Raw genomic sequence first — 27,047 nt, forward strand, 5'->3', positions numbered from 1 at the left:
TCTATGCTACTACCATTACTGAGCGATGGCACTGCGACCGCTATGAAATACTCGTCAACCGATTTTAAGAAAACTATTACAGAAACATTTCGCTTTTGGACATCTTACAATTTGGCGTCTTCGTCCGACAGAGGACTGAATTTCTTTTCGTCACTGTGTTGCACCAAATTAAGTAAAACATGTCTTAGCATAGAATTACATTAACTTTGCGTATGGTTGTTTTTAGACCAAACATTACTATGCATGAAATATAGATATCAAAATTTAATTTACAATTAAGAGCAAAATGCTATCACTGTTCGTTCTCGAGTTACTGAATTTTAATCCGATAGTCGGTCGTGCACGATGTGCCCAGTTCTGTCCACACAGACTTCCCAGTTGCTATGAAATATTTATCATCCGATTTTAAGAATTTTTTGCACATCTTACTGTCTAATATCTTCACTTGATAAAGGATTGAATTTCTTCTCGTTATTCGTTAAAGTTCCTGTGCTGCATCAAATTAAGTGAAGCATTGCGCAAAAATTTTAAGCAGTTAAAAATGTGTTGCATAAATTATGTAAATTGAAGTTGGATGGGGGAGAAAAGAAAGGAAAGAGAAGAGACTATTGATACTAGCTGTGTTGGGACTTCATGCGGAATCAGCGGCGATGAGAGAAAATGCTTGTTGGACCGAGTTTCGAACATTCGATCTTGTACTTACTATGTTACATCAGACAAGCTGGACGTAGAATCGAAGTTCGTTTCAGTGAACATATAACACTCGAACGGACGGATGCGGTGGAAATATCAAATTTTGCTACCCACGTAATCCAGAGCGGACATGCAACTCTGTCTTACTTATCATATGTTAAGTTGTTGCATCACGAAAAGAAAGGAGGGGTTTATCGACCTGTTCGAGGAGGTTGAGATTTTTCATCATAAAAGATTGGTCATAAAAGACATACGAGTATACGTCACTGTTACTGCCACAATAAGGAACACATCAGTGGTATACATCGTATCCGCGACTTTTCAAGCCGGCACGAATAACTTTTATGAATGCTATTTTAACTTATTATACTGCTTTCATATTTTTATTTGCTTCTGATGACATAACGTCAAAAAATTACACTGAACTTGATTATCTTATTCCTTAGCTGGTTTCGTAATGTACATAAGCCCAGAGAGGACGCACGTTTGAATAGTACAATCACATATTCATTTAACCCCCGTTTGTTTGAATATATTTTATTGCCCATAACGCTGATACGTTCCTTTATTTTACTTATTTATTCATTTTTTGTACGTCACTGGTTTACTTCATTTCTTCCAACACTGTAAACATGTTTTATTCCACTATGTACACCTTAAGCACACAGATTGCTAATGTATTTTTACAGACTATACGATTTTAGTTGATGAATAGGAAACCATGATTTATTGTACTACTTTCATTCCTTTACATTTTAATTATCTTGGTACATTATTTTAATACTGTACTTTTCGCTGTCGTTTGAAACCGTACATGTATCTCCTTGCAGTAGTTTGTAATGCTAAAATACTTTACATACTATCCCGTACTTACTGATTTTGAGCGGATTACACTTATAGCTTCACACATGAGATTTGTTTTCTATGATTTAACCATTACGTGTGGGTTTATTGTTCAGTACATTTAAAAATGAATTATATTGCTTCACTATTATTTAAATATTCATCAGTACTAAATAGAGGGCACCATACATCTCTGACCCATATTTTCTTCCTGTTCAGCCATGTAAGCAAGTAAAAGTTTCAGTTGCTAGTTAGTCTCCTACATGGTCTGCATCAACCAACATTGTTTACTACGTCACACTTTGGACCAATGTTACTTGTCGTTGTATAGTATGTAACTGCATGATTATGATGTTCGTCTTTATAATACGTTGTTCACTATCAATATGCGTCCCTGATTCTCCTGTTTTGTAATTTTTAGCACTGAAAATGACAACATAATGGGTGAAATATAGACCTTCTGCAACAAAAGGAAAGAGCTCACTATCGATTGCTGTTCTTTTTTCCATAGTCTATCTTATTATTAACTCGGCACGTGAAAAAATATTAAGAATGTAACTTGCTATCAAGCTTATTGTTTATTGAATGTCATTCTGATTAACCTTTAGGATAGTGCTCAGCTGAATGTTTTGGTGTGATTTTAGGTGTCGTCAGCTAGTGGTGCTGTTGCTTGAAATGACATCAAGTTGCTTACGAAGCTCTTCACAGTGCTTCCATTTCCCGCTCATCCTTTACTATCAGCAGTTTAGAGGTGCGTGACGTCGTTGCTGCCGGCTCCGCGCTTGGCGAGATTGTCGGTTTCTCATATCCCACTTCACTTCATGGACGTCGGGTGTTCCAACATGGCGTCCAATGTGAAGTTTTTTTTTTTTTTTAGGAAATCTGAGTTTAAAGTATTAAATGGAGGATGGAAAAGCATACATGTATCAGCTCAATACCCTCAGTCACAAACGAGTGAGTGCTCCACTTGTAACAACAACAACGCTGTACTATTATACAAATAATATATTTTTCTGATTTTTCGATAAATCAGTGTAATCGATGTTCCGATTTCATTTCTTTTTTTTTTTTTTTTGTTTCATGCCATTATGTTAAAGAAACTGTAAACAATTTTCAATGTGAATATTAAAGTTTATGTCAAATTTCAAGCACTATTGTAATAGAATTGAAGTGTAACAAACGTTGAATCTATTGTAACATGTTTAAAATTGTAATTGTGCGTCTGGTCCATACGTAGGCAATGTGTTAGGATATGTAGAATGCAAAACCGCTGGTGAATACCCTGTCTGTAGGGGAGCGGTAAAAGGTGGATGGCAGGTGAGCGCGGGAAAATGCACACGGGCGCTGCACGGCATAACGGGCTCAGCAGTAGTAGTCGGAGTTGGGCATTGGTCTGAGCAACACGTTCTGGATCGAGGAGGCTCTCCTGGAAGACGTAGTTTCATTGAGCGTCGGATATGCCGTTCCGACGCCTATACAGCATGGCAAATTTCCATAGACACTAAATGGAAAAGTATTGCGACGCTATGAAGAAGTAAAGTGCCGATACATCAAGAGCCATTGCTGTGGTTGTATGTGTGCTCCGTGCCTCGCCATCTCGCCGCACGCCAACCGCCGCATCGATATGAACAGGTTGAAACTTTTAGAACTGTATTCGTGTGGACCAGTGTTACTTTTGTTCCATACCGTTCAATAACAACTTAAATTTTACCAGAACTGTCCTATCATTTAATTATCCTCACAACTAACCTAGCCAGGGTCCTTTCCAAATGTTGTGCAATCCGAGTGTCCCGAAATGAAGAATTAAAGTTTATGTTAATAATAATTACCTGCAGACCTAGCTATGTTAAAATGATGTTTAAAGAATTTTTTTGTTAATGAACTAATAGACGAATAACAAAGCTCTGACAAAGTTGGAAGATAATTTTGATATTGATTTAGTAGTGAAGTTTAATTATTTCGAGACAGATATAATGGTATTTAAATGAGTAGGAAATAAGACAAAAAGAGTAGTAAATCATATATTGGAAATCTTGAGGGCATAATGATTTCAGTAATTAATTGTTTTAATACAGTGATCATAACAGTTTCTGAAGTGTTCTAGACTGATTTGATCAGCAAAGTTAAAGTCAATATAAAAAACCAAAATTTATCAGTGTTTTACCTTTATCAAAATTGACATTGTGTGTGTGATTCGAAAGTGCTATTTCTAGGGTAACCTATGCCCGATTTTAATCAGATCAATAGACAGTACGAAGTTTTGTAGTAAACATTATAGTGTAGTGATATGTATTTAGGGTTTATCCCTACCAGTACAGAAAGTGAAATTATCAGTTCAATTGATTTTCTGGTTCTAAAATTTACCATATTGTGCTGTGTTACTACGTGTTGTTTTGCTTGAACGTATATCAACTTGTACAGGGAAGAAACTCAGTTAATGCATAATTAGGCTGGCGACCGTATTATTAACAAATCGGTAGCATCTTCTGTGTTGTTTCTTGTCCGTCCTGACGTGTAGTTGGATTTCGGACTTGCTTGACGTATCATTGTTATTACAGAGTGGGTGTAAGTCTGATTTGCCTCCATTCAGGTACACGCGGTCAATTTCTATACAAAAATCCTTTCTCATAAGGTGAAGCCCGTCAACTTACCATAGTACAGGCTTTAATGAGTATCGTGTGCAGAAGCGCAGCGGTACACACTCCCCAACCACAATCCTGGACGTTTTACCTACGTGAAATTTGTAATAAGCTACCGAGAAGGATTACATTAGACACCGCTGGCCGCTAAGTACAGTGTTGCGACATGTACGTTACAGCAATATGTACGCAGAAGTACTGCAGAACGGTCTGCAAAACATACAGTGGTAGTAACTGGGGAGAGGGGGATGCAGGACAGTGCCACCAAACCAGGGCTAGAACTATGTTATGAGCTACGTGACTAGGAGCGAGAAAATAGTGCAACAAATACCCTTCGCCTCCTCCATCCAGGGAACAGCATAAATGACTGTGAATTTTGAGACAGACGTATTCGGAGCCCAGCAGTACTACCACGATGCCAGGGCTACGTTAGTTGACAACAGGATGGGGTGCTGACGACTGCAGCCATGGTTTCAAGACCAGGGAGGGCAGCAGCCTCTCGCAGCACCGTGGAGAAGTTGGTACCATAGCGCAGCGGACCCGCCGCCTACGCCAGCCACCGTCACACTTCTACCAGGAGGCAGCAGATCATACCCCGTGCACAGCAGTCACCCCTCGTCACCACGAAAGATGCAAGCCACGTTTGGATCATCTGGGTATGAGCGTTTGACATCAGAGGGCCGACACAGCCCTGTCGAAGGAGTGCGTTCTTGACGACTGAGCCTTGGCCTACTGATGGGCCACTGGGTCATTTCACAGTTCTGACGTCAGCATCGCTGGGCGCCGACGCAAATACCGTCCGTCTGAGAGGGGGGGGGGGGCACCAGCTATGTACTGACTGTCGCCGGCCTGTTGGGCCAGAGTGGGGCACGTTCGTCTCTCATTGGCGACGGAGAAATGTTGTAATCCAAACTAACAAAGTGTTTTCTCAGTCAGCAGTCTGCCCCTCTGGCCCACCACTCAGCCCCACCATCTGCCATACGGATCCTACAACTGAAGGTAAACTGAAGAAGGAGATACATAATAAGAAAAAGCAGAAATAACATTAGCGATAAACTTAACATCAAAATTTGTACTATGAAGTAGAGAAAGTTAAGAAATTTTGCTACATTGGAAGCAAACTAACACATAATGGACGAAACAAGTAGGATGTAAAATCCAGACTTACATAGAAAAAAAGTTTTCTAGTATCAAATATAGCCATTAATTTGAAAATGAAATTTATGGTAGTGGACTTTAGGCGCCCTGCCTTCTGTGGTAGTGACTCATGGTTGGAAAACCAGAAAATAAGACTCTCGAAGTGTTTGAGATGATGAAATATGTCTCATTTCACCAAGAAAGTACTTCCATAGTCCTAAAGGGAGATTGAGGGTAAGACACAGATTTGAATACATCCAACAGCAAAAAAGTGGGCCTTAACATCATGTATGTATCCATGCAGATTATGTGAATTGAAAACTTCCTGTATGTTCATTACTCATTTTCATATGATTGCACAGCTTTGCCATCTCAAGTCTCTACAACGGTCCCTTTGCTTTCGTATGCTGGATGCCTGATTGTTTGCAACAATTGGAAAATGTGGTAATAATAAAAAAATTCACCGCAATTAATAGTGGTAAAACATGATTTTTGATAAGTGTCTGTAAGCTGCAAAGAAGTCTCAGCAAACCAATACAACAAATCTAATAATGAATAATGTTAATTTGATGACCAGCTGTGATTCCCAGAACTTAGAGGTACATGAAGAAATGTTGGTTGTTTAAATAGCAATTATTTGTTCCTTACAAACTGAACCTATAAATGTTTGAGAAGCACAAACGAATCTTGGGCATCCCTTACTGAAGATACCCGTTCTAATTTATATATTTCTTTGCTACCTTTCAGTTATCTCATGTTCTGTGTTTGGATGATCTTTCTGTTCAACCAACCAAGGTTATATTTTGCTACCCCACCAACTCGCTTTCATCTTTATTGTCCTGCGCAATCCTAACGAGAAGCATTACCACTTCACTCCGAGCACAAGACTGCCATCAACTTCTTTAAGTATTTTAAGATGGTTGCACCAAGTTTTAGGAATACTGTCCCATAATTTATTTTGAGAAGGATGTAAACTTTTTAACTGAAAATTTTGGGAAATTCTAGCTGGTAGTAAAATTTAAATACAAAATAAACAGCACAACGTTATAGACGGTCATGTAAACATATCTGCGGGTAAGATTGTGGTAGTATCAACTACATTAAAAGTGAATGTGAATTCAAACTGCGAAAAGAGTACAACAACATACCAGCGATAGAAAAGTACTCACGCTAGCAGAAATATATGCATACATCGGGTGTCTGGCCATGAAAGTCAGTAAATATGTTCACTAGAATTTATGTTCCAACCAGGATTTTTTTATTAAAAACTGCCACAACAGATGTCGACAGCTGCTACAAAGGTCAGATGGAGTTCCCTCCGTTATCCGACTATGAGTCTACAGAAGTTAAGACGTATACGTAAAACATAAATTAGCTAAACCGTTGCGAATCATGATAGTGGAGGTATCAAATATCACGTTACCGTTATCATACTCACTTGCAGTGCAAAATTTCCTTGTTGTGGAGTTTCAGTTAATAATAGTAAGAATTAGTTAAATGGGGCCACTTACCGTGGTTATGGAAAGTAAATGACTAGCGACGCGATTGATGTCTATAAAAGATTAGTATATCTCATACTAGATGGCAGAGGTATCGCTAATTTTGGACCATAATGCACAGTTTCTAATCAAGAGGTTATGTCGTAACTTTCAATGCTCATTAACAAATGCACCTTTCTTAATAGCTCTTGGTAGACACTTTAAGTGTGACGTCCATTATATGTCTTCTGAAGACAGGAAGCTACTATATGTTGACCAACCTCGCCGTTTTGTCTTGCGTTAGTGACTAAATAGTGACATCTATCGACGACTATAGGGAAACACGACACAGAACATACACCAGTATAAGACAGCATATGTGAATATTCCTCTTCAGCAGTTATTCACCCTGTAAAAAGTAAGCTTCTTATTGTACCAATCGAGTGGTTTCAAGACTGCTCAAGACTAACAGAAATCCCTAAGCGGAGAGGGACATTCCACGATCATCCTGCCGTAAAGATCTTGAGGGATGGAGCTAGGTTGGTTAATTACCCCTTGCATCCTGCCCACGGTCGTCACGCGAGACGCCCGTGGTTGCTCTCTACAGCCTCTTCTACGAAGCGACGCTCGCCAATTTCACGCCAAGCTGCCGCCTCTCGTCCCATAACGCAACCAGGTTAGCTAGCGGGACCATATCAGACCTCAGGCCACGCCCGGACTCTTGCTGCTGACGCACGTAAGATACCTGCTGGAGGTACTCCGAGGCGCTAAACGATTGTAAATGCTGCAACAGGCCTTGTGGGGTCTTCATACCGCCGATACAGGATGCAGTCATAGGCAGCTTATCAGTCTCACTCGTGAATATATGCGCTGCAGTAACTTTAAGGTCCGCCGTCAAAATATTATGACGAACAGTACGTCTCATTAATAATCAAGTACCAATCATAATTATAGTAATGAAATCATACACATTTCATCCAACCAAAACATGTGCATAAGTGTAGTTTGAGTTTGCAATAACAGTACACAACAATTCTGTTAAACAACTTATTGCGTCAGGATCTCTTAGATACCATTACCCGTTTCAGTAAGTAGCTGCCATTTTTAGACGTGTTTAATCAACTGAAACACTTCGTACAGTCCGTTTCATGATATGGCAATATGATGTACATTCTTTGAAATATGTTGAATGACTTCCAAAGCCAATGTGCAACAAAACTCCAGTGAAAACACACCTTACAGTCGTATTAACAATATCCGCACGAAAACATATTGTACAAACATCGCTGTAGTAATGTTAATATGACATAAGGTACGTCATAATGCTCGATCACAATGTAAGTCGAAGTTAACCAGATCAAGGACACCATCATCATCATTATCACCATCATTTTATATTCAGGGATTAGGCCTTTTGGCCTGTTCCGACCTCCGTTTACCTCTGCCTCGGTCTTCCTAGGCCTCTTCGGGCAGCAAGTCTATATGGCAGAGAAACTTTCGGAAGCATTGTGTTGTCCATTCTTTCGAAATGCTCTTCCCATTTGCTTCTATACTCGTCAATCTTATTCTGTATTGCAAGTATTTGTGATTTAGTATATCCTGGTTTCTTAATTTTTGAAAGGAATGTCTTTCCCAGTAGTGCCCTACGAAATTTCTTTTTTGTGGCTTGTATATGGCTGTGGTATTTTTGTCTAATATCCACGTTTCACTGCCATATACAATAACCAGCACTGCCATCACCTTGTACAGCTTCAGCTGTGTTTCGGTCCGCGCTGTTTTCAGTGTTCTTGGAATAGTTCCACACACTGCATGGTATCTTCCTAACTTATATGAGAAACGACGTATTACAGTCTAAATAATTAAAATGTTGAACCTGTTCTTAAATTTTGTCATCCAACATAATCATTGCTTTTATTGAGCGTTTGCCCTGGAATGCAATCGTCATTGATTTTGAGGTCGAAATTTTAAAATTATTCTCTATAAATATTACGTAGCAAATAAATAGCTCTTTGACGATTATCTTCAGATTCTTGCATAATCACTAAGACATCAACATATGCTATAACTTTTAATGTGGTCCCTCCTAACACAATCCATGTAATGACTGATCCTTCTGTATAGGACATCGTCCTTATAAATGTTAAAAAAACGTGCGTAATAATAAATACACTTGTCTTACTCCCTAGTTAATAATTATATTTCCCCGTCTGCAACTTGCTAAATCGAGACTGTAGCAGGTGTCACTATAAAAGCTTCTTATACACGTTACTATGTGTTAAGGATAGCCCCATTTATCCATTATATTCCATAGTTCCTGCCTGTCTCCCGTATCGAAAGGTTTCTCTAGATCCACAAATGCCATATAGGTGGCTAAATTGCATTCCCTTCTTTTCTCTTTTAGATGTTTCATAGTAAATACAATGTCAGTACAAGCTCTTCCTTTTCGAAAGCCATTCTGTTCTTCTTGAAAGAGTGACTATATTGCTAGGTTTAATCGTTATTTAATATAACAGCGTATGGTTAATAAGTTGAATTTAATATACTTTTACGACGATAAGTTTTGGGTTTATTTCTTTTCCCTCTATCAAATACAGAAGAGACAGTTACCGTTAACCATTTGTCATGGACTCCTCATTGTAAACCAACAGATGTTTAGAAGTTGAAGAAGACGGACTTTGAGTACTAGTTACAGTATATGGTATAGCTCCATACAGTAATGCAGAACAGACCTCCAAAATAGTGGGTTCAGTTAACGATTTAACAATTCAAAATTTTTGGGAAAGCTTGCAACAGTTATATTGGGATGAGGTGTACAGGGAACAAGATGCTAATTCAAAATTTAACCTGTTTCATGATACCTTTGTGAGTATATTTGAAAACAGCTTCCCTAAGAAAACAGTAAAATGTAATTGTAGGAAACCATGTAAAAAGCCATGGCTTGTCAAAGGGATAAAAATATCTTGTAAAGAGAAAAGCGAAATGTATCTTATGCCTACGAGGAGTAATGATCCTGAAACAGTGAAACATTATGACAACTAGTCACTGTATTAAGAAAATTTATTAAAAAGTCCAGAAGTATATACACTCCTGGAAATGGAAAAAAGAACACATTGACACCGGTGTGTCAGACCCACCATACTTGCTCCGGACACTGCGAGAGGGCTGTACAAGCAATGATCACACGCACGGCACAGCGGACACACCAGGAACCGCGGTGTTGGCCGTCGAATGGCGCTAGCTGCGCAGCATTTGTGCACCGCCGCCGTCAGTGTCAGCCAGTTTGCCGTGGCATACGGAGCTCCATCGCAGTCTTTAACACTGGTAGCATGCCGCGACAGCGTGGACGTGAACCGTATGTGCAGTTGACGGACTTTGAGCGAGGGCGTATAGTGGGCATGCGGGAGGCCGGGTGGACGTACCGCCGAATTGCTCAACACGTGGGGCGTGAGGTTTCCACAGTACATCGATGTTGTCGCCAGTGGTCGGCGGAAGGTGCACGTACCCGTCGACCTGGGACCGGACCGCAGCGACGCACGGATGCACGCCAAGACCGTAGGATCCTACGCAGTGCCGTAGGGGACCGCACCGCCATTTCCCAGCCACTGTTGCTCCTGGGGTATCGGCGAGGACCATTCGCAACCGTCTCCATGAAGCTGGGCTACGGTCCCGCACACCGTTAGGCCGTCTTCCGCTCACGCCCCAACATCGTGCAGCCCGCCTCCAGTGGTGTCGCGACAGGCGTGAATGGAGGGACGAATGGAGACGTGTCGTCTTCAGCGATGAGAGTCGCTTCTGGCTTGGTGCCAATGAAGGTCGTATGCGTGTTTGGCGCCGTGCAGGTGAGCGCCACAATCAGGACTGCATACGACCGAGGCACACAGGGCCAACACCCGGCATCATGATGTGGGGAGCGATCTCCTACACTGGCCGTACACCACTGATGATCGTCGAGGGGACACTGAATAGTGCACGGTACATCCAAACCGTCATCGAACCCATCGTTCCACCATTCCTAGACCGGCAAGGGAACTTGCTGTTCCAACAGGACAATGCACGTCCGCATGTATCCCGTGCCACCCAACGTGCTCTAGAAGGTGTAAGGAAACTACCCTGGCCAGCAAGATCTCCGAATCTGTCCCCCATTGAGCATGTTTGGGACTGGATGAAGCGTCGTCTCACGCGGTCTGCACGTCCAGCACGAACGCTGGTCCAACTGAGGCACCAGGTGGAAATGGCATGGCAAGCCGTTCCACAGGACTACATCCAGCATCTCTACGAACGTCTCCATGGGAGAATAGCAGCCTGCATTGCTGAGAAAGATGGATATACACTGTACTAGTGCCGACATTGTGCATGCTCTGTTGCCTGTGTCTATGTGCCTGTGGTTCTGTCAGTGTGATCATGTGATGTATCTGACCCCAGAAATGTGTCAATAAAGTTTCCCCTTCCTGGGACAATGAATTCACGGTGTTCTTATTTCAATTTCCAGGAGTGTACATTATGTCGGAGATCAGCACATCTGATAATAAAATTAAAACAATTTGGAATATTGTTAAAAGGGAAACAAGGCAACCGAGAGCACAGGAAGACTGTATTTCTATTAAACTTAATGAAAAGTTTGTTAACAGGAAATCAGAGGTAGAAAACATTTTTAATATTCATTTTTAAGTGTTGTAGAGAAAATAGGATCCAGCTATTCAATAGAAAATGCAATTCAGTATACGTAAGTGGCAGTGCCTGTGCAGTTTGATAAAATTGAAATTCACCCCACCTCTCCTACTGAAATTAGGAAAATAACAAATTCACTCAAAAGTAAAAGCTGACATGGAATTGATGGCATTTCCAATAGAGTACTAGAAGCTTCCTTCCATCAAATAAGTATGATTTTCAGTCATATAGGCAGTAGCTCACTGAAGCAGGGCTTTTTACCCAGATCGACTGAAAAAGCTATTGTTAAACCATTGCATAGAAAAGGGATAGGTCTGATGCTAACAACTAATGCCCAATCTCACTTCTGACAACTTTATCCAAAATTCTTGAAAAAGTAATGTATTCAAGAGTAGCATCACACATTTGTAAAAATGAAGTACTAACAAAATATTAATTTGGTTTTCAGGAAAGCTTTTCAACAGAAAATGCTTTATATGCTTTCAGTGATCAAATATTAAATGCATTGAATATCCGAAAATTACCCATTGGGATATTTTGTGATCTCTCAAAGGCTTTTGATTGTGTGAATCATGAAATTCTTGTAGATAAGCTTATGTATTGGGGTACAAGTGGGACAGTGCACAAATGGTTTAATTCATACTTAACAGGAAGAATGAAGAAGGTTGAAATCAACAGTACAGATAGTCTGCAAAAATCAGCAGAGTCCTCTAACTGGGGAGGTATCAAAAATGGTGTCCCATAGGGTTAAGTCTTGGGTCCCATATTGTCCTTAATATATATTAACGACTTTCCACTCTATATTCATGAGGATGCAAAGCTAATTCTTTTTGCTGATGGTACAAGTATAGTAATTACATCCAACAAGCAAGAATCAGCTGAGGAAATTATAAATAATGTGTTTCAGAAAATTATTAAGTGGTTCTCTGCAAATGGACTCTCATTAAATTTTGAGAAAACACAGTTTACACAATTCTTTACAGTAAATTGCATGACCCCATTGATAAATATGGACTATGAACAGAAGTCTGTTGCTGAGGCAGAATACTCAAAATTTCTAGGTGTGTGCATTGATGAGAAACTGAATTGGCAGAAATGCATGGATGATATCCGGAAACAGTTACATTCAGCTACTTATGCTATTAGGGTTATTGCAAATTTTGGTGATAAAAATATCAGTAATTAGCCTACTATGCCTATTTTCATTCACTGCTTTCATATGACATCATATTTTGGGGCAATTCGTCATTAAGAGAGAAAATATTCATTGCACAAAAGCGTTTAATTCGAACAATAGCTGGAGCCCACCCAAGATCACCTTGCAGACATTTATTAAAGGAACTCAAGATATTCACAGTACCTTCGCAATACATATAATCACTTACGAAATTTGTCATTAATAACCCATTCCAGTTCAAAAATAACAGTGAAGAGCATAGCTACAACACCAGAAGAAAGAGTGATCTTCAATATTCTGGATTAAATCTCACTTTGACACAGAAAGGGGTGAATTATGCTGCCACAAAAATCTTTGATCATTTGTCAAGTATCATTAAAAGTCTGACAGATAGCCAACCTATATTTAAAAGCAAATTAAAAGAATTTCTGAATGACCACTCCTACTACTCAATAGAAGAATTCTTAGATATGAGGCAGTAACTGTAAAAAAAATAGTTAATTATTTTGTGTAAAGAAAACTTACGACAAAGTGACACTTTCCACATCGTTACGAAATGTCGTATTCATGATCTATGGAACATGGATTAATGTATGTATCTAGTCCTCCATGCTTTATGAGTTCTATATTTAGACCCTCTAGTCCTGTTGATTTTTTTATTTTTTCGTTTCCTTTTTTATTGTACCATCTAACTCTCCAAAAGTAAGTAAGTCAATATTTTTTACTAATTCTCTGGACCTATCTTCAGGATTAGTAGAAATGTCTGTGTCAGAGTTAAATTAAATACTTTTGTAATGTTCACTCCATTCATCATGTATTATCACGTCTATTCGTGTGTTGTCCCTGCGTGGTTGATTTAAATTCCTTAACAACTTAAAGGCGAAGTGTTGTGTCCCACACACAATGTGTTGTCACTCACGAACTTTATCCAAAGGTCTGTATGTGTTCTTCTTTTACAGTATTTCCAGCAGCTCCTACAGTGTTGTCTACCTTGATCTGTTTTCAGCTGTAGGCGCGTTTCGTAATCTATTTGCTTATTCCTGAGGGCCATTTCCGTTCCGTCATTCTCAAACGTTACTTTCATTTCCAGGTGGTTTGTTATTGCCCAGTGCGTCATCTGCTGCTCTTTTCTTACAGTTCTTAACCCTTTCAATTCTTCATTAAAATCCTTCTATGTTTCATTTCCTAGTAATGTTCAATATTTGGTGACAGGAGTCTGTTACTGATTTTTCCTTCAACAGTGTAATCTATAATTCCACTCTTTTTATTCTAGTTCTGATTTGTTTCTTAGTTTTCGACCATTTAATTCTTAAAAGCAATTTTTTCACCAATGAATAATGGTCGCTGTGTACTGTTACATCATTCGTACAGAAGCCCCTTTTCTGTTAGCTACCACAATATTTTTGATTGATCTAGAACCTCCATTGCTCCAGGTGTACAGATGAATATCTCTGTTCCTAAAGAATGTGTTAGTACCTTCAAGGCACTGTATGTGTAACACGCTAACCTTATCTTCTAACTATTAGTGTTAAGTTCAGCTTCCCCAAACTTTCATACAGGAGTGTTCCCACTTAGGGCTTTCCAGTCTCCACAGAGGTACAGTACATCTGTTTTCTTAATCTCTTTGAGGACAGATTATAATTTCTCATACAATTTCTCCATTTCTTCTTTTCTGCCTTCTTCTGGATTATGAATCCCTTTTGTTGTCACGTGGTCTCTGGATATTTTAAAAACAACTCATATAACAAACTCTGGAAAAACTCCAAATGGCCACATCGCTAGTAAAGTATTTATTTAGATCTTGGCTGTCTGTAGTTTCTCCAGGCTTCACTATGCTACAGGTTAGCCTAATTCTAGCAATGGCAGGAACATATGTGTGCCCACAGAAATCAGTCGTTATAAAAGCTGTACGATATCATTCTTTTCTTTCCATTTCTATCTATTATGGCTTCCTGCTAGAACCTATACTTTGTTCCAATCTACTGTGCAGTAATGCATATTCTTATAGACCTACTGTTTCCTGTACTTTCTGTTTCGTTTAACTTAATACAGCCACATTTATATTCTTCTTTTGTGTAGACACCTTTGACATTCCAAGCTGCTAAACTGAGTATGTCTGCTCTTCCACATCCTTTGGCCATATCCTTGCCGAGGTTTTTTTCGTTAAATCTGTCCAAGTTTCTTACTAACTGAGGCTTATGTGTGAAGTTCCTTTGATATGGAGAGGACACCAACCCAGATGCACAGCCCCAGTTCGGAGAACTTGGGAGGTTTCTTTTGGGGCCTCCTGCCCTTGGATGGTTGACTTCCTTATTCTTAAAGGAGTGCTATCACGAATTATTTTTGGAGTTTCCTTCTCCTCCTATGTATAAAACCCCATGCGAAGGACTGCTGCTTCTGCTCCTTAGTCTACAGTTGTGAAGGCTTGATCCCACCATGCCTTGCACAACGTTATAGTCTTCAGTCAGAACCCGAGAAAGTGGAAGATGAAGAAGAAAATGAAAAACACCCACTGACCTCAAAAACCATTAGCATCAAGTCTGAAAAAGAAGTTGGCTAGTGGAAGCCAAATGAAAAGAAAACAGAAAAGTCTGACACAGGTAAGGGGCAAACAGTGTGAGATTTAGGTAATGGTCCATGTGGTTACTTACTAGCACTGTGTAGATGGGCGCACAGTCAGCGAAGTTGCCACCAGGTAGCAGTACAATAATATGTGGAGTGTAATAGAATAGCCTAATCAAATGGAGGAAATTTTCTAAGATAGTAATTTAAAGACAAATGATATAACTGAACAGGTGAAGGATTTTTACCATGCTAGGAAACGCATGGAGCAGAGTAGCACTCGGAGTAGTGGGCTCCAGTTGAGGAAGATTTTAAGTCACTATTTTTTATTTCCTAGAGGCCTACAGAAAGGAAATGTGGAAAAATAATTTAAAACAGATATTCCAGTTAGTTCAATGAAGTTTAACCAAAGCACCCTGAGCCAACCAAATCATGATCAAATAAAAAAAATTTGTGAAGCAAGCAGTGAACTGAAATCAATTAAAAATATTTTTAAAGTCTTGCCTATTAGGGGTATAGTTTCAAGAAGGAAATTACATTTATAAAAGAAGTTTAGAGTTGTCAAAGCAGTTTTAAACCAACCAAAGAACCAAGTAACATTCTTTATTTTGATAAAATCGCACACGACCGGCTTTGAGGAAGTATATCTTATCTTCAGGTGCTTGACTACGTACGAGAAAATCGTTTTTAAAACGAAGAACGTAGAGAATAAGTTATTGTTATTGTTAATTCTCTCTTTGCGATATTATTAGTTTTTCATAATATTACATCATTTGTAGGAGTCTTCTGTATAAGCAGCTTCAGTGTTATTACACAAATTTTAGTAATTTTTCAGCTCTAGCTACTAATTTTAAATTACTATTTTAGTATTCTCTCCCTTTTAAACATTGCATGACATCAAATTACACTTATTTATACTACACTGCCGCCTGGTGGCATGTTCGCTGACCTGTGAGGCCATGTACCTAGTGCCAGTCAGTTTGTTTGCTAATATGATATGGTTAACTTTGATTGAACCTATGACGGGGCATTATGACTTAGATCTCATTCAGATTACTGCACCGATGTTTGTACAGTATGCTTTACATTACCTTAAGAATGATAATACTGTTATGACTGTCTGACGTATTCTCTTAATTTAGACACTACTTGTTTGTATGCTGGTATGTACTGCTAACTGCTGATGCATAATTATTCATGTTAATGTTATTGTATTCCGAAATATTTCTGACTTATGACTATTTATAGCACTATCTAGATCTGAAGTTTACCGTTTTAGCGGTTTAAATTAGTGATTACCGTTTACTACACTGTGATCTTACCTAAATAAAAGTTTTAATAAAGTCTACAGCACTGAAGTTTACATATCGCTATCTCCAAGCTGACTATGACAGATAGTTACAATTATTATTTAATACAGCCAGTTTCTTGACCGAACAATCTGAGCTATCGTACCGACTGCTTGGCATTCCGAACAATTGTCGTAGCTTTAGTGAACTAAACAGCCTCGGAAAACATTCAAGTCGATTTTCCTCGAGAAGTTTTGAGTGTTGCATTGCGATGCTTTCGCACCGTAAGTATGAGAAATTACAAAAACTCGATTGTAATACGGTCTCCTTGTTAGTCAGTAAATGTTTTCTGATAATCACTTTGGTTGACTCATTTATCCAGTGAAAAATTTGCGAAGTGTCTGACGTGGCAGATCTTAGTCACTGACTTGTTGGACTTCCAATACACGTTCTCACTCACATTAATGTGACCACCTGTCAAAAGTCGGAATACCCACCTTTAGCGGCGTGAACCACTACGAGACGAGCAGGTAGAGAATCAATGATGTTTTCAATGGTACCAACAAGGGAGAGGGCCATGCTGAATCCAGTGCTGTGGGCAGCTGCGCTAGTTTTCTTGGTTGAAGTTCTACGACCGAACAGCCCGATCGAGATTACCCTACAGATTCTTGATTGAGCTTAAATGCAGGGAGTCTGGTGGTCAAGGGAGTATGTTAAATCATCCTGGAGCTCTTCTAGCTACGCAGGTACACTGCGAGCTGTGTAACACGTTGCATTGTCCTGCAGGTAGGGGCCATCGTGCTGAGGAAAAAACGATCTACACATTGACATGGACGTCGTTTTCAAAAACAGATGCATACTTGTGTTGGTTATTGTGCCTTCCAAAATGACGAGATCGACCAAGGATTGCACTATTTCCGCGTCCCCCGGATACTTTTAATACGCCCTACATTGGTAGTGCTTGCCACCCGCCGACTGTGAATGGTTCTTGCATGTTGACGTGTTGCGGTGCCTACATCAGTGTGCTTGGACCATGTAGTTTCTATTCCTAATTGACCCACATCCTATCATGCTTCTATGTATCCATATAGTTTACAGGCTATTAATATTTTTCGACTTTTGCTCTATAGCCTATCCTTGTTCTTACTTAGCGTTAATCCCGTCTAGCACAGGGTCCTCTTTACGCAAGAGTTAGAAAGTTTATTTTATTTGTGGTTGTGGCTGGATGTCCTTCGAGTCTTCTGTTACCAGAGAGAGGGAAGTTTGACGGGCTCCTCGTCGATAAAATGCGTAAACTTTATTCTGTGTGTGATCGTATTTTGACTGTTTGTCTACGTATTTTCTGAGGCCGAAATTGGGGACCAGCCCCGCTTTTACTTAAACGAATGTGGGAAATCACCTAAAAACCACACTGAGGCTATCCCACGCATAAGCCATGGTCTTTAACCCTACGTCCATATTCGATCTTGGCCTTGCTTACAGTCCTTTCTCACAAGCAAATGCGCTGCGTGTTACACTACACTCGCAGGTTAAATTTTAATGCATAATCACAGAGTGTTCTTGTAACTGATGTATCTAGAATACGCATATAAACTACTAATCTCCTCAAACAGTTAATCTGAATGTCTTACCGTTACACTAAATTTTTGTTTTTCAATTTGCAGCTGGGAACCAGCAGTTATTTGTAACATCTGTACTAGTTTGTTGTTCGTTCTGTTTCCTCTAATATAAGCCTAACGGTAGCTCATTATAAAGATCGTATCTTGAATCTTTGGTTGCAGTTCTGCGTTAGAATTGCCATCTCTTGTTGGATCACCTGTAGCTCTAGGCTACTATCACGAAGTTGTAATGGTGTAATTAGTCCATATTGTTATTCTTGTTCACTTTCCTGACAGACTCTTTTCGTGGTATCTCAAGTTTTGCTTCCTGTCTCGCGAGAAGACCGAAAACTTTTTCTGTGAATAAGATAGGATGGTCTTGTGAGGAGCCGTCAATGTTGCCTGCTACTCGGTATGTTTATTCTACACTCAAACAAATTAGATTGTATACGATGCTATTTATGCTGACTGATTTTCTACAGGTCCTTTCGAACAGATGATAAACTTGCCTAACTTCAGCAGATATGGATGTCTTGTATTTTGATATTACAGTACACTCTCATGTTATGGACATGGCTTACTGCAGAACAACAGAAACAGTGTGCTGACAGTTGCATCTCTTCCATCGCCATCCCTTCCGTGTGACGTGCCCCTAATCTTTTATCTTCCATCACGCATCTTTCAGAAGTGGGTACACTCACGATGATACTATTGTAGTCCATTATAAAATATATGGAAAGTTTTATCTAACAAATTGAACATTTCTCCAGGAATGTGAAATGTGGAATGTAATTATCTCGAAACAAACTTCACAGGGAGATGGTGATGTTAAATCTTAGTCCACTGTGGTGTAAGAGGGGTGAATAACGTAGAAATCGCTTGATAGATGGTGAATCTTGGGGAGAACAGTATTGCTGTCATATTTCGGGGGTTATATATAAATCCATTTTTACACGCGAGATTCCAGCTTCCCCCTCCCCCCCTCCCCATCCCCACTCGCCCACTCCCCACACGAATCAAGGACCTTGTTGTTGGTGGGGAGGCTTCCGTTCCTCAGCGATACAGATAGCTGTATCATAGGTTCAGCCACAATAAAGGGGTAACTTTTGAGAGGCCAAACAGTCGTTGGTTTGTTAAAGAGTGGCAGCATCCTTTTCGGTACTTGTAGAAGCGATAGGCTGGATGAGTAACTGATTTGGCTTTGTAATATTAATCAAAGCAGCCTGGCTGTGCTGGTACTGCGAACGGGTGGAAGCAAGGGGATACTCCAGTTCTGATTTTTCCACCAGGGCATACAGCTATACTATACACTAAAATAATGATGGCATCCTCTTCGGTAAAATGTTCTGGAGGTAAAATAGTTCCCAATTTGGATCTTTGGGCAGGGACTATACAGGAGAATACCGTTATCAGAAGAAAGAAAACTGGCATTCTACTGATCGGAGCGTGAAATGTTACATCTCTTAATCGGACAGGTAGGTTAGAAAATTTAAAAAGGTAAATGGATAGGTTGAGGTTAGATATAGTGGGAATTAGTGAAGTTCAGTGGCTGGGTGAAGAGGACTTCTTGTGAGGCGAATACAAGTTTATATATACAAAATCGAGTAGGGGTAATGCCAGTGTAGGTTTAATAATGAATAAGAAAACAGGAATGTGCGTAAGCTGCTGTGAACCTATAATTGTAGACAAGATAGACACGCAGAGATAACTCACCACAACAGTAGAAGTTGGTATGCCAACTAGCTCCGCTGATGATGAAGATATTGAAGGACAGCTCACAGCTTTTAACCCGCTTTTATTGTCTATCAGCACCGCTTTCATAACAAATCAATGCAACAACATTACACATGGCGATCCTGTTCTGTGATTCCGCTAGACTCTGGAATCTCTGAAACGTTAGATTGCGAGCGTTGTATAATCTTAATTTATTTCCCTGCAGAGCTCAAACAACTTCTGCGTTGTTTCTGAGCAGACTTTCAAAAGATTCACCACGTTGTTGAGTGGCGTTGTGTTGTTTGTCTTGTTTTTTTCTACATTTCTGTGTTTTATATGTATGTGATTTTTTTATCGCTTGTAAGTTGCACTGACTTCGATCAAAGATATAAATTTGTTTTGCGAGTGAAAAAGTGCGTACGAGGTTGGATGCCTTTCGTGTGACTGTCGTAAATTTTGGGGGATACATTTATTTTGACTAGTGTGTCGCGTACCGGGTATTGATTGAACAAATGCAGACACGTAACCAAGCTAAAAGTAGGCGGTCCAACAACTTAAGCAACATGGACCAAGGGGATAGTTTGATTTCGAATATTAACGCGTCGGACGGTTCCGAAAATGCATTGGGGAATACTTCAGAGGAAATGTAAAACAGGACAAACGGGCTCACATCAGAGCCAGAAATTAATTTGCCTCCAACTAGCCAAATTGATTTGGCAGAATTCATGAAAGCCTTATTTCAACAAAATAAAGAAAACGCAGAGAAATCTGAAAAATCGATCCGAGAGCTAGGCGATCAAATGACGCAGAAATCTGAAAAATCGATCCGCGAGCTAGGCGATCAAATGACGCAGAAATCTGAAAAATCGATCTGCGAGCTAGGCGAACAAATGATGCAGAAATCTAAAAAATCGATCCGCGAGCTAGGTGAACAAATGAAGCAGAAATCTAAAAAATCGATCCGCGAGCTAGGTGAACAAATAGACGAAGAACTAATTCAGCAGACAAATAAAGTCGACAAGTCGACACAGAGTGTCCGATGATATCTCACAAAGAATAAACAATCTGGCAAGTGAAATAAAAAGTGATATTATGAAAGAATTAGGCCGTACATTTGAGCAAATCGATGATTGTTTGCAAGCCTTAGAACAGGGCAAGCGGAGAATCGAAAGAGAGCGAAGAACAGCTACTTGGGAATTTCCAAGTGCTGAGAGAAGGATGCCAAAGGGAACGCCCGCAGGTACTCTCGAGGGTCCAGGAGGCGGAAACACATTGTCCCGTGTCCATTAGCAACACAGTAGCGGACAACAGTCTAGCGATTCACGCACTCAAACAGAAAGTAGAACAATTGAAGCAGACTGGGGTGGAAGACAACAGACAAATACATGATAAGATTGCGGCATTAGCGGAGATCGTAGGCACGATGAAGGTGACAGAGAGCGATAACAATACTACACAGGTAGCGGTCGCAGAGACCAAAGAAGTGCGTTCGCTTCTCAGATTTCAGAAGGCACAGTTCGAAGTGAACAGGCGGCACAAAACTGTAACAGGCGAATTACAAGAACGCGTGGCGCATCTGGAAAGCCGCATTGGGTGTGATTCCGAACTCGCCAATAGCACTAAAAATAGCCGTACGAACAGTGCAGAGAGGGACTCCAGCCAAGAGGGAGATTTTGACGACAGGGAAGGATGTATTTTGAGGGGCTGACATAAGAAAAATAGAAACATTCAAGGGCCTCGCCGGAGGGAAAAGCGGGGATTTGATTTCAAACATTTCCTTACGGTGAGAAAGTTTGAGATATTTCGAAATTCGCAAAAAGGAATACATCCACAAGCATGGCTCGAGCAATTTGAATTCTGTCTTCCTCCCGACTGGGCAAGTTCACATAAGATAGAATATATGTGTGCCTATTTGGAAGGCGAACCGGCGATTCTCATGAGGTCGGCAGCGCGTCAGTGCAACTCCACTCGGGAGTTTCGACAAGCCTTTCTGTCCGCCTATTGGTCGGAAGCGGCACAAGATAGGGTCAAGCATGGCGTAATTATGCTGCCAAATTTGAACCAGTCTGGTTTCGGCAGCCCAGCACGCCTATTCGACCACATGCTGCAGGCAAATCAATTTCTATACGACCCATACGGGCCTGCAGAACTAATTTGGAGATGCATCACCAAATTGCCGAGGCACTTGCGCCATATCATCCTTGCAAAGAGGACGTGGAAACGTTTAAGACACTTCTCCAAGAGTTGGAATATAATACAGCAGAATGCCCGCCTAATCAGGCACAAAGTTATTATGGGGCACAGCAGCGCGATCGCAGTCGTGGCCGTAGTACTAATCAATGGCGTGACTGGTCGTCGCGAGGCGAAGGGAACAATAATCGGGACCGGCCGTATAGAAACTGGTGTAACAGTCGCGAACACAGGTGGAACAACGGAAATGATCGAGGACGTGGACGGCAACCAGAATCGATACTACGATGAATATGGTGGGAATAGGACTGTAGGTGGAGCACCTCATGATGTTGAAATTCGGCCCGCTAACCCTAGACATAATCCAGCAAATGGAAATGAATAAAATCGGCAATGACAAACGATCAGCGCAGAAGGCGCCCAATTGGAGCAAATGAGCGACATGGCAAATGAGTAGAAAGGACAGTGAGGGGTAGAGAGGACGATGAGGAGAAAGAATTGATTAGTTTAAATTTGTGACGTATGCATTTTGAATAATATGTTGGTAAAAATAATGATAAAGATGTTTCTATGTGATTGATTGAAGTTATGTTTTTAGTTTTTTTTCTTTCCTTGTGCAATTAGGATTTAGGTTGGTTCAAATGTGAAGATAAAAGGTTTCTTTGTGAACGAGTAAAATGCTGTTTATGGTTTTTTTGTGTAAATTGAAAAGAGTCGCTCCTGAGAGAAGCAAGATCTGTGTTGAATTAATGCAAAACTCATGGGAATATCCGATCTGTGGGTATTAGGTCTGGCAAACCCAGGTCCCCAGCTGTTAGTAGCCTTGTTTCCGATTTTCTGCTTTCAGTGCTACTATCTATCTATTACTATTCTATATCTGTCAGTATAAATGAGAATCTCTTACTATAGTATGCGTGCTGTATGAATATTTTAAGATAGGAGAACTCTGAGAAAGGAATGAGTAAGTTTAGAATCTTGAAAACAGGATGCGATAATACAATTGTTTAACCATTGGCTTCCCAATATGCGATGATATGTTAATATTGATGATATATGTTTTTTTGTTCTTTATAGCTGAGTAGGTAAAGTGCTGTCTGTGGATTTCGTCAGTATATTGATTCCCTTCAAGGTGAAAGAAGAATTGTGGTTTGTGTAATTTACGTGGTCCTGAAATATTATTGTGGTAGTCAAATACAAGCAGTTTTTCAGCAAATGGAGAATGGAACAGAAATGTGGATCCTTTCTGTAGTCTTGATTGATGTTGATCCAAAGCCTGAAAAATTATTCTGCGTTAATACTTGGCCTAGAAAAGCGACATTTATGTGTTTTGCTGATGCTGTGAGCATTACAGCTTACTGTTTTCGCTGGTGCGGGATGCTCTGCAGCCTATATGATTTGTACTGAGGAAATTTCCCTCTTGAAGGTAGAGGAAGATTAAATAATTTTGATTATGGGACCGAAGGAAAGCTTAGTTTAAGGTAATAAGGATGAAGCAAAACATTTGTCATTTAAACTACAGGAGGATTCGGATCTTTTGTGTCTGTTGTAAGTTCAATATGTTAAGATGAAACTGTTTTACAGAATAGAGGAGACCACAATTTTGCCATTCATGAGAAATGAATCCAGAATGACCACCACAGGCGAAATAACTGATTTGGAAGCGAAAGGTAACTTAAAGAAGGAACGAAATGGGTAATAAAATGTAGTATAACCTGTATAATGAAAATATTTTTACCCTTCTCAGAGTCATCTGTGTGATTAATTCTTGTGATAACGTAATCTTAGATGAAACTGTCTTACTGTTTTATGTATGAACATATGAGTATGATAAATGTATAATTGCGAGTCTCTTATCAGTTGTGTCAACTGGTATAAATGTTTTGGCGTGCAAATAACCATTGTTCTTTCTACTATTTATGTTTAAGGAAAGTTTGTCCATATTTAACATGTGACAAGACATATGCCGCGAGTGTCAAGAAGAGGACGAATTAGAACAATGTTGTAGTGGTATAAACACGGAGTTAAAGTAGCATTGAAGTAGCTTGTTGGATTAACTAGTAGTGGATTGAAGCAGAATTTTCAGTAATACATGTTTATGGGTGGTTAATTTGTAGTATAGACAACAGGTGTGCATGTGTGTGTGTGTGTAAATAACATGTGAACCCTATGGTGCCCTGACCTGTACTTGCACGAGGCATAATCCTATTCATTTTAGTGAATTAATAAGTAGCATTTGATTTATTAAAATGCAAGTGAACCACATTAGTGATGTGGATTTAGAAATTATATTGTCAGTTCATTTAATTTTTATTTTTTACATTGTCAAGTCATTTCACTTTTATTTTTTACATTGTCAAATCATTTAACTTTTATTTTTATATTGTCGATTCATCTAACTTTTTTACTGAAAAAATTAAGTCTCACTTTTGTTCTTAAAAATTGTGAAAGACAATACTAAGTGGTATTATGTATGACATTGTGTAATCACATAACTATGATGAACAATTTCTGTGAATGCAGTTGAGAACGTGAAAGCGAACCGGGTAAACTCTTACGAGACAGCAGGAGCTGCCGGACTAGTTGTAAACAGGCGGGTTTCCCAGCAGGACACAGTGTCAACCGGGCCACTTCGGGAGCGCGGTCACAACAAAAGAAGGGGACAGGGCAAACACTTTCCCTTGGACCCGGAGCTAATGGCCGGACGCACCAGTGCGACCCTTCGTGGAGGCGATGACCTGAGATGGCCGAGCGGTCCACCGCGCGGAAATCCATCTGCTGGCAACGCACCACACGCATGCGACCGTGACAAGATGGCCGTGGTGAAACGACAGAAGACAGGGGATAAAGGGGCGTGGAGCCTTTTGACAGGTACTGTCCAGAGAAACTTGCAGGCGTCAACGACGACTATCAACATTCCTGGCGGATGTGCACTGTCAAGCGACAGTAAATCATAGTTCGATGTTCTCTGGTTGCTAAGGGTGGCACAAAGAAGAGCCACTAAGTGTCATCCTTGCCCAGGAATATCAAACCGGCGAGCCAATTGAGTATAACTCAAGAATTTAACAACACAAGGGGTGTGGAGCCTTTTGACATATACTGTCCAGAGAAATTGGCAGACTTCAACGACGCCTATCAACATTTCCTGGCGGATGCCCACTGTCAAGCGACAGTAAATCATAGTTCGATGTTCTCTGGTAGCTAAGGGTGGCACAAAGAAGAGCCATTAATAGTCATCCTTGCCCAGGAATATCAACCTGGCGTGTCAAATGAGGATACCACATGAATTTGACAACACAAACATGGAACCAAATCGAGATGTACGTGACACTGGCCACCAAGAGAAACTTCATGAGAGGGCAGAGACGGCGGGATGGCATGCAACAGATGGACAAAAATCCCTACTGATAGCAGCGGTGACGAACCCCCCCCCCCCCCTTATAATGTGCCTCGGAACGGTGGAACTACTGAGTGTGTCAGTGAACAGTGATTATACGGTTCTTAGTCCAGTGCGTATACGTGTGTTTCTGTCAGAGAAACTCTGACTCATGTGTTTTGCAGGGGTTCGATTTATTGGTGTTTATTAGACTGACTCTTGTACTTTGTAGGTGTTCTATTTATTGTCTTTTTTGAGACTTTGACTCTTGTATTTTGCAGGTGCTTTATTTATTGTTGTTTATTTTTAAACGTTGACTATTGAACTTTCGGAGCTGTTTTATTTATCAATGTTTGTTTTTATGTGATGTATTAGATTTGTGAATTTTTGTTTCATATATTCATTCCTGTGGCATTGCTTCGTTTATCAGTCAGATAGCTATTCATTCTCATTGGGCTGTGATCGATTAGCCTTTGCATGGGTCATATTTATAGTGAGGAACCCCGTAATGGTAACAATCACATAATTAATTGTAGTTTCTGTATAACGACACAATAATCATTGTTTGCTAACTAAAATATAGTAGAGTGATTAAACTAGTACCACAAAGTTATTTTAATTCCAAAATTTTTAGTTTAATAAGATTTATAATTTTTTTGCGATAACCACCTCGTAAAACATGTTTTATCTCTTATCTTTTTTTTTTTCCTTTTGCGGATTGTGCATTGTAATGTTCTGATTTATAATACTGATGTTATTTTCATATTTTTTTTAAATTGCTGTGGCACCTTTGCTATTTTCATAAATTTTACTTGTTAATAAACAGTCATAAATTTTCCTGTGATCAGATGGCTCTTGCAATGAGCAGATACTGGTGAACTCCATACAGGTAACAACCAGAAATTGTTTTCATATTAATGACACAGGGACCATTGTTTTTACTTGCTGACTGAATTAGGTCTACACTATCTTTTAAATAGGTGTGACAGACTGTTTTTTTCTTTTTGAAATTGGTAGATTCTAAAGATGTGTTGAAATTATTGTGTTTTAGCAAGTAGCTGATGACCTTTTGCCTCTTCTTTACATTTTTGGTTTTAGTTGGGTGTGAGAAGCCAGCTTGGGAATGTCCTAGCATGGCCAGAAAATTCCCTGCACAGTCTTTTCCCGGAGCGTTGGGGTTATGAAAGGTCTCTGTTGGATTCCTTTCATGTTAATTTCTTAAATATGTTGTCATTTACGGCATAAATTCCTCTTCTAAATTTACTGTGGTGTTTCTGACTGTCTGGGAGGAGACTGAGCAGTGGAACCTGTTACTTTTACATATAAACAAGAACGACCTGTCACACTACTACACTTTAAAGGACAGTTTATATGTAATTCTTATATGTAATTCTTGTCACACAGTCTCATACGGAACCTACATCCGCATTCTTTTATATACTGTATATGATAAGATACTGTCATCCCCCTTCTGTGTGAGAGGATGAATGAGCAAATGTATTTCTAGTTGCACGCTTGAGGGTAGCAGACAAGCCTGTCGGCTAGAGAACAGTAGGACCAACGTCGGAACAGGTAGCTACGCTTTCTAAAAGCAGAGAGGTTTCTATTCTTAGTATGGTCCTGTCCGCCCCTTGTCATGTTGGTATAGGAAGCTGCCTCTCTGGCCACTTCCGTTTGTATTTGTGAG

This window comes from Schistocerca piceifrons, chromosome 3 (assembly GCF_021461385.2).
Source record: "Schistocerca piceifrons isolate TAMUIC-IGC-003096 chromosome 3, iqSchPice1.1, whole genome shotgun sequence".
Taxonomy (NCBI): Eukaryota; Metazoa; Arthropoda; class Insecta; order Orthoptera; family Acrididae; genus Schistocerca; species Schistocerca piceifrons.